General features: G+C 38.8%; 1 pseudogene; it reads left to right on the forward strand.

Moving 5' to 3' along the window:
• Positions 1-238: 238 nt before the first annotated feature.
• On the forward strand, positions 239-5933 carry LOC150063455 (V-set and transmembrane domain-containing protein 5 pseudogene; annotated as a pseudogene).
• Positions 5934-8117: the final 2184 nt, after the last annotated feature.

An 8117-nucleotide genomic window follows, 5' to 3' on the forward strand; every position in this document is an offset into this window, starting at 1 on the left:
TCTAGTCTGTTTTCAGTATGAAAGTGTGACTCCAACAACGTTGTTGTGGTCACATAAAATTGAAGCGCTTTCCAAGATGCCCTCCAGTTGTGACTTGAATGCAGGTCTACTCACACCCCACATACACATATTTTGATCTTAGGGTTGTTGTGAGTCCCCTTGTCATTCTGCTCAGGACTATATCCACACTCACTCTTCCCTGGCTGTTCTTTACAGTACTTCCATTATCCCTGTGACAATGCCCTGGTAAGTTCAAGTTGTGTCACACATTACTTTCTAGGTGAAGCTTTCTATAACTGTTTTAGCCCCTCTTCAACAAAATCAAAACTTAACTCTTACTTGATTTCTCCTTTATATCACACAATCTAGTCTTGTATTCTATGTGATTTATTATGTTAACTGTGTCTTTTCTTCTCAAGTATGTAAACAAATAGTAGCAATTCAGTAAATATTTGTCAAATTATTTATTTACTGCATATTGAATGACTTTAGTTCTTTCTACTATTCCTGCTAAGTAACTGTCATTTTAAAAAAAGATCTCATGGGGCTGGGAGTTTGGCCTAGTGGTAGCTGCTTGCCTAGCATGCATGAAGACCTGGGTTTGGTTCCTCGGTATCACATATGTAGAAAAAACACAGAAGTGATGCTGAGGCTCAAGTGGTAGAGCGCTAGCCTTGACAAAGCCCAAGGACAGTGCTCAAGCCCTGAGCTCAAGCCCAGGACTGGCAGAAAAAAATCTGTTTCAGGCTCTTAAGAATTCTGTATTTTTATCTTTCTGTTTTTAAATTTAAAAAGAGTATTTTGGAAGCAGTACTCTTAATGCTAAGTCTTAACCATTTGCATTTTTTTTGTAGTCCCCGGTTTACTCATTGAAATGACACATGTCTAGAAAAGGGAACTCACTTGCCACTAATAGATGTCTTGCTGATGCTTTATGGCTGAGCTTACTTCATCTGGTTCACTTCATAATTCCTTGAAAAATTTGGCAAAGTTTTCGCGTACTTGAGAATGCATTTGGTATACTCTTACTGTGGCTGTGATTATTTCTGTCTGGGATTATAGCATGGAGAGGCTTAAGACTGAATCATTTTTATACCTGGCATCTTTATTACTGTACTTCATCAACTCAATACTATTAAATCATTAATTTATTTTACTTACATGCTTACACAGCATGGTGAAAAAGGAATCTGCAAAACTGTTGCAAAATGAAGTGCCCTCTTTATAATATACCACCAAACATTTGTGTAAAACAGAAGACTTATTTGGAATTTTTTTTAAGTGTTCCTATGACATCAATGACTGGCCTTCTACATTGGAAAATAAAGAGAACATAATGTCAAAAAACAGGTATTATAGAAAAGATTTGCATTGCCATCTCATAGCTTCAGACTTATTCAGCCAGTGGACAAAGAAAAGCTCAAAGGAATTTCCACAGACCTTCATTTTTCTACTTAGATCCAGGTCCATGAGTTGTTTTCTCAACTCACCAAAATTTCAGTTTGCTAAGATAATTCCCACATTGTCTTAGTTTGTGATGATGGAATCAAATTCCATAAATTAGATAGAAATTCATTTCTCTCCATTGTAGATCCTGGATAGTCTAAGATCAAGGTGTCTGCTGAGAGCCTGTTGTTACCTTGCAATTATTGAAATGCACTTTCTTGCTGTGTTCTCACCTCATACAATAAACAAATGCATTTTTAGGCCAATATAAGAAAGGCATAAATTATGTGTATAAGGACTCTACATCAATAGCCACCTAAAATTTCCATCTCCTAATTTTTTAAGGAATCTTGATATTAAAGGTTAGGATTCAGCAGATGCATTTGAGGAGGAAATAAGCATTTATACCTCAATAGGTATGAATGTAGATTGTAGATTTAATAGTCAGACATTAGACTCACAATCCAATGTTCTTTCCATACTATGCCAAAATCTACTTTGTTTAACTTGATGACCTACTGTCAGGTGAGAGCATACAATTCTGACTATTGCTATCAAGTGGATAAATGACTGTTTTCTACATTTTACACACGGCAAAGGAGACATAGAACATCTGTGAAACCCCCCAATGTCACAATTAAATTATTGCACAAATATCTGTTGCTCAAATTTTCAGGTCCTTCAATTTATAATCACATAAACAAAACTACTTAACATTAAGCATAATTACAATCCATCTCAATTAATCTAATACTCAAATGAATTGTTATGCTATTTATAAATATTTATTTACAGAAATTTTAGCTCTGGCAATAGTCTAAGGTCTACATTTCATATTTTGGAACAATATTCTTCAAAATATTGGCACTGTAATTTTTGGTTGCTCATGAAATATTTATTAATGCTAATGCTAATAAAAATAATGCCATGGTGATTATACTCTTCAGTCATTAATGCCTTGAAAGAAGTAATTTGCAAATTGGTACACTGTCATTCAAAGTGTTAATTTACCACATGGGGGTAACAAATTACTCCTGGAATCAGGCTAGGCACAGTTGTCAAAGCCCTGGAGTTTTTCTCCCCTGTAGTATTCACATCCAATCAGTCTCCAAATCTTATAGAGCTGTTTCCACAAGCATTTTATATACTCTTCACATTTCCCCCAAAGATTTCACCACTGTTGGACTTGCTTTTAGGTCATTCTTTTCCCTTATAATGGGATTTACAAGGAACTAGTCTCTTTCCTGTCTTTTAACCTTAATCTGAAATCATCTTACTACCAAATGAGCCTTCTCAAAACAGGTTTTTGCTTCTCAGTTTTCTTCTAAAGGAAAATGAAACTTCAAACATAGTCTAGTATGCCTGTATGTTCATACACATGCACAGATATGCACAATAGTTCTTTTTTTTATATACACAATAGTTCTTAATTTTGTGCACTTTAGAATCTTCCAGAGAATTCTAGATATATTGATTCTGAATAATTGATAGAGAGTATGGCTTGGGCATTGAGATTTTTATAAGCCTCCCAGGTGATTCTAATGTGCACTTAAGGCTCAAAACTACATTTTTAACTTACTAAAGGGAATACATTGTTACAGAAGAAAGAATAACAATTCCTAAGTGGGAGAGGTTAGCATTCACTTCTATTTTCTCATTGAATAAAAGCATTACCTTCAGTGCCAGACAAATTGCTAAATCTGTTTCTTCATCTATAAGTGAAGCATGAAGAAACTGGGCCAGGCTAATATTTTAACTATATCATCAATACAATAGGGTACAAACATGCCCCTGTATTTGATGAGGAATCTTTAGCCTTTGAGGCAACTTTCCAAAATATTACAAACAAGGAATGAGTTTAAAAAAATTGCAAATTACTATAAAATTACAAGAAATTAATTGATATTAGACACAAAACTTGGGGAAGATTTAAGAACTTTTAGCAAAGGAAATATAGCAATCCTATCATTCGTCTGTTGATTGACTCCCCTTTGTTTTTTGTCATCTATAGATACAGCAACATTGTATTATTGCATATCTCAAGTGAAGAAGAACAAATATGGTACAGTAAGACATTGACAAAGAGAAAGGAAGCAATTGGCCACATAACTTTCACTAAAGTGTGTCATTATATTTTCTCCTTTGTTACTAGTGATGTTAAATTCTTATTATGCCCGCAAAACAATCATTAGCAATAATATATGCATATGATAAAGGACAGAGCTGAGTATTTATCTGGGTGTCAGTTATCCATTGAGTGTCTTAGAATACATCCTCTACCCCTAAGGAGAGGACCATCATCATTATAAGTCATGATTTCTGCATTTTAGGTTATTTTTGTCTCAGTTTTGAACGAATCAACTGAGAAAACCATGTAAATAGAAGGTAATGGTGGATTCTTCAGTGGCTTATAATTTGATCTGTTTTATCTCAGTTGAATATTCTTGTTTAGCAGCATTAATTTGCAGAATTCTACTTCATTCCTTTTTTTTCCAGCTTTATAATCCAAGTTCTGATGAAGAAGTAAGAGATGATCCGTTCTTTGGGACTTTGTTGCTGTTGTTGTCCTAGGGCTTGCCCTCAATTCTTTTGCCCAAGGCTAGCACTCTACCCCTTGAGCCACAGCACCATGTACAGTTTTTGAGTGGTTAATTGGAGATAAGAGTTTCATAGGGACTTTTCTGCCCAGGCTGGCTTCAATCCACAATCCTCAGATCTCAGCCTCCTCAGTAGCTAGCTAGAATTACAACCATGAGCTACTAGTGCCCTACCACTCTGCGACTTTTTGAGAAAAACAAAACAGTATAGCACTGATTAAGATGATGATGTTCATAAAATGCTTTGTGAAATGGCACCATCTTTGTAGAACTACCTAAAGATAATATGTATTTTTTAAATCAACTGTTGTTAATGCTGTACAATAAGGGTCTAAAAGAAACATCCAAATCTGTCTAATGGGTAATTGATTAAAATTATGTTCTTGCTACTACAGTAGAATACCTGAACCAACATGAAATTGTCAATCTTACAAACTGTTTAGATATAGCTAATCCTTGCTTAGTTCTTCTCAATGGTAATTTTTTTTCATGAGCATTTTTCTGACTTATGGTGGAATTTTAAGGGTCCACTTAGGACTGTGATAGGAAATTCTGGAGATAACTCATAGTACTAAGGTACATAGACACTTTGGTTTCTTGATAACAACTTCAAAGGCAATTGAATGAGAAGAGTGGGCCATGATATCTACACAAATAGATAGATACCTCCAAGGGGAGTAGTCTACAAATCAATAGCAAGTTAGGTCAAAAGTGTAAATGAGCCTGAGAGTCTACCGAAATGCCTAGCAATGACAATTTTTATTTTTAACCGAAGTGGTCTAATTTTGCTGAAGTTGTTCTAGTCACTTTAAGTACTAACTGTTTTTGTCAAGAATATAATACAGAATGCTGTTCTTAAGATCTGATCTCTCTAAGGCTCTTGAAAAATTCTCTGTAGTTAATTTCTTCAATCTTTCTTATATTTTCAATTATCATAATAATGGTGATAGAACAACAGCGTTTGTAAGACTTGTCACCTGTCTGGCAGTATGCCAAGATCTTAACCCTTTGGTCTCTTTCTGTCTTTAATCTGAAGGCTACAAGTTTAAGAAAGTACTTATAGTTGGTTGCTTCAGGCAGAGAAAATAATATCCAGGGATGTGGGTTACAGAGTCTCTTATGAATTCATGGACACTCTACCAGAAACTGACTTGAAGAATGTAAGTACTACCTGTGATTATGTTATATACTTTATTACAGTAGCAATCTCAGATCAGTTGTCAAACATAATGGACAAGAAAACAGTAAAATTATCAGCAGCTGGGGGGCGCGGCCCAGGGAGCCCTGCTTGGCCCTCACTGCCCCATGCTTATGTGAACCCCCGCGGCACCAGGTGCACAGGAGGTGGAGTGTTGGGGCGTCTTCATGGGTGGCCGCAGCCCAGGGTCTGCAAAGCCAGGGTGTGTCACTGTACATTCCTCAGTCGACCATCAATGCCACCGTTGAAGAAGACATCCTGCTGTCCTTGGACTATTCCACCATTGAGTGGAGGTACACATCCAACTGGGGCATGCAGAAGATTGTGGAATGGAAACCAGAGACTCCTGCCAACATCTCTCCAAGCCACAAGGACAGGGTCTGCACTTTTGACAATGGCTCCATCCAGCTATTCAGTGTGGGCATGAGGGACTCGGGCTATTATGACATTAAAGGGACAGAGTGCATAGGGAGCAGCCAGTTTGGCACCATCATGCTGCGTGTATCTGAGGTTCTTTATGAAGACTTTCACTTTGTTGCTGTCTTCCTTGCCTTGCTCAGTGCTGTGGTGCAGTGTTGGTCAGCCTCATGTGGGTGTGTACCAGATGTGCATACAAATTCCAGAGGAGGAGAAGACACAAACTCAAAGAAAGCACAACTGAAGAAATTGAGCTGCAGGATGTTGAGTGTTAATTGCGGCTAGACCCAAAAGTTTTGCTACCTCAATACTTTATTTTCCAATGAAATGAAAAAACAGAGCCCATCAATTCCTCAGTCTCCTGTGATCTTATCACAGAAGCCATTCCTAATGAGACAACTAGAAGGGAGAAAATTGACAACATGAGGTTGAAGACTGGGTTGAACAAATTCAATTTTCTGGACTTGCATGAAGTTCACATGAAGCTTTGAATGAGGAGCTTTGCTTGGCTGCAGCATCAAAGCCTTATTCATAACCCATAACCACTGGCTAATGCTCATGACTCTCAAATGGCCTTGGAGGGTCTCAGGGTAGCCTCTGTCTCAGGGCCAGAGTGTCTCCAGAGAGACTGGAGTGCAGCCTTTACAGGGAGATGCACTCTGTGCCTCCATGCTCTCATTGGCTCTGAAAACAGCTGCACCTTCCAGAAGTAGCTCACATGATAGTGTATGCCCAGTGAAAGTAAAGCAGAGTTTAAACCCCAAAATACCCCCCCAAAACCCAAATAAGGCTGAGGGGTGCTATTGTGCCATAGAGAGTTGCTAGGAAGCGAGGCTCTGTGGCTTGGAGTGTTAGAGAAGTTCTTCTTAGAATAGGAAGAAGAACATCTTTCTCTTTCCCCTTCATTCCAGACTCTTCTGGATTTCTCCTCCATTGTCTAAACTTAGGCTGGTGTGAGGAGAATGAAGTGCATCCCCACTGGGGCTGCATCTGCTTTCCCGCCAGGTGGGTAAGGCCAGTGTGGGAGACCGAAGCCTTCATGGGAGATGGAACAAGTGGTCCTTGGTAATCTTAGGCAGTCACTAATACTTCATGTGCCCAATCAGACCCTGCTGAGAAACACTTGCCCTTCACCTACCTCATGGCCAACAGAATGCCTAGTGCACTCAAGCAATGCAAAAGAAGCTCTACTGTCAAGTGTTATCCTGTGAGTACTGGGAATGGAAATGTCTTGAGGTACTAGGCCCATTGAACTTAGACCCCTTGAGATGAGTTGGTCTTGGGCCTTATTTTCTCAGGTTTGGTGGTCACGGTATTTATCATACCAGTTTCCACTGTGAAAGATCTAAAAGCAGGCCAGATTTTTATTTTCCACATATTTCTCTCTACTATAAACCAAAATTACCACTTTAGTGGAGAGTAGTTTGGCCTAATGGTAGAGTGCTTGCCTAGCATGCATGAAGACCTGGGTTTGATTCCTCCCTACCAGATACATATAAAAGATGAAAGTGGTGCTGTGGCTCAAGTGGCAGAGTGCTAGCTTTGAGGAAAATGCCCAAGAATTGTGCTCAGACCCAAGACTGGCAAAAATTTTTAAAAATACCATATTATTCATGATAGAGGCAGAGGTATTTATACTTATGTGTCTACAACTCAGCTGAAAAATCATACATACAAAAATGAAGAGTTTCTAGAATATTGCTTTTCTTCTTAAGATCCTCAATGTTCCTATCTTTTCTACCATATATGTGGCAGTAAATGAGTCATGTAGAGAATTCATTTATAGGCCTTGTCCTAAATAATGAATCCAGAACTCCAGGAAGGGATCTCACAGGGGCTGGCACTGTTTGAGAGGAAGTCTCCAAAAGTTCCAGTGCACTTGCCCCAAAGACAGGAGAGTAATTGGGCTGCTGGCCTGACATGTAGCTCTGCACCTGACACTCACCTCAGGCCTGTGTATTCGCGTATATATACCCGTGTCTCCACCCCAGGCTGTATCAGAGGAAGCCAGACCAGTGCCAGAACAGTTTCTGTGCGTACAAATGAAGAAATGCTTTAAGAAGAGATCAAAGATAATTTGTCACCTTCCACAGTGTGCCACCAATAGGATGGAGCTTGGAACTGCAGGAACATCTCTTTCTTGTGGTTATTGTTAGGGTGATGTACAGGGGTAACAGTTACGCAAGTCTGGTAATGAGTACATTTCTTTTTGAATAGTGTCTCCTCTCCCCACATTTTCTCCCAGTTATTCCTCATGTCATTTCTAACATGGTGTTAGTATCATTGCTGCATTTGTTTACTCTTTGCCCCCCCTCCTCAAAACAGATATACAGCAGGGAGTTTGGCCTACTGCTAGAAGGCTTGCCTAGCATGTATGAAGACCTGGATTCAATTCCTTGGCAGAGCTTTAGCCTTGAGAAAGCCCAAGGACAGTGCTCAGGCCTTGAGTTCAAGTCCCA

This window comes from Megascapheus bottae, chromosome 5 (genome assembly GCF_031878675.1).
Source record: "Megascapheus bottae isolate mThoBot1 chromosome 5, mThoBot2.hap1, whole genome shotgun sequence".
NCBI classification, from domain to species: domain Eukaryota; kingdom Metazoa; phylum Chordata; class Mammalia; order Rodentia; family Geomyidae; genus Megascapheus; species Megascapheus bottae.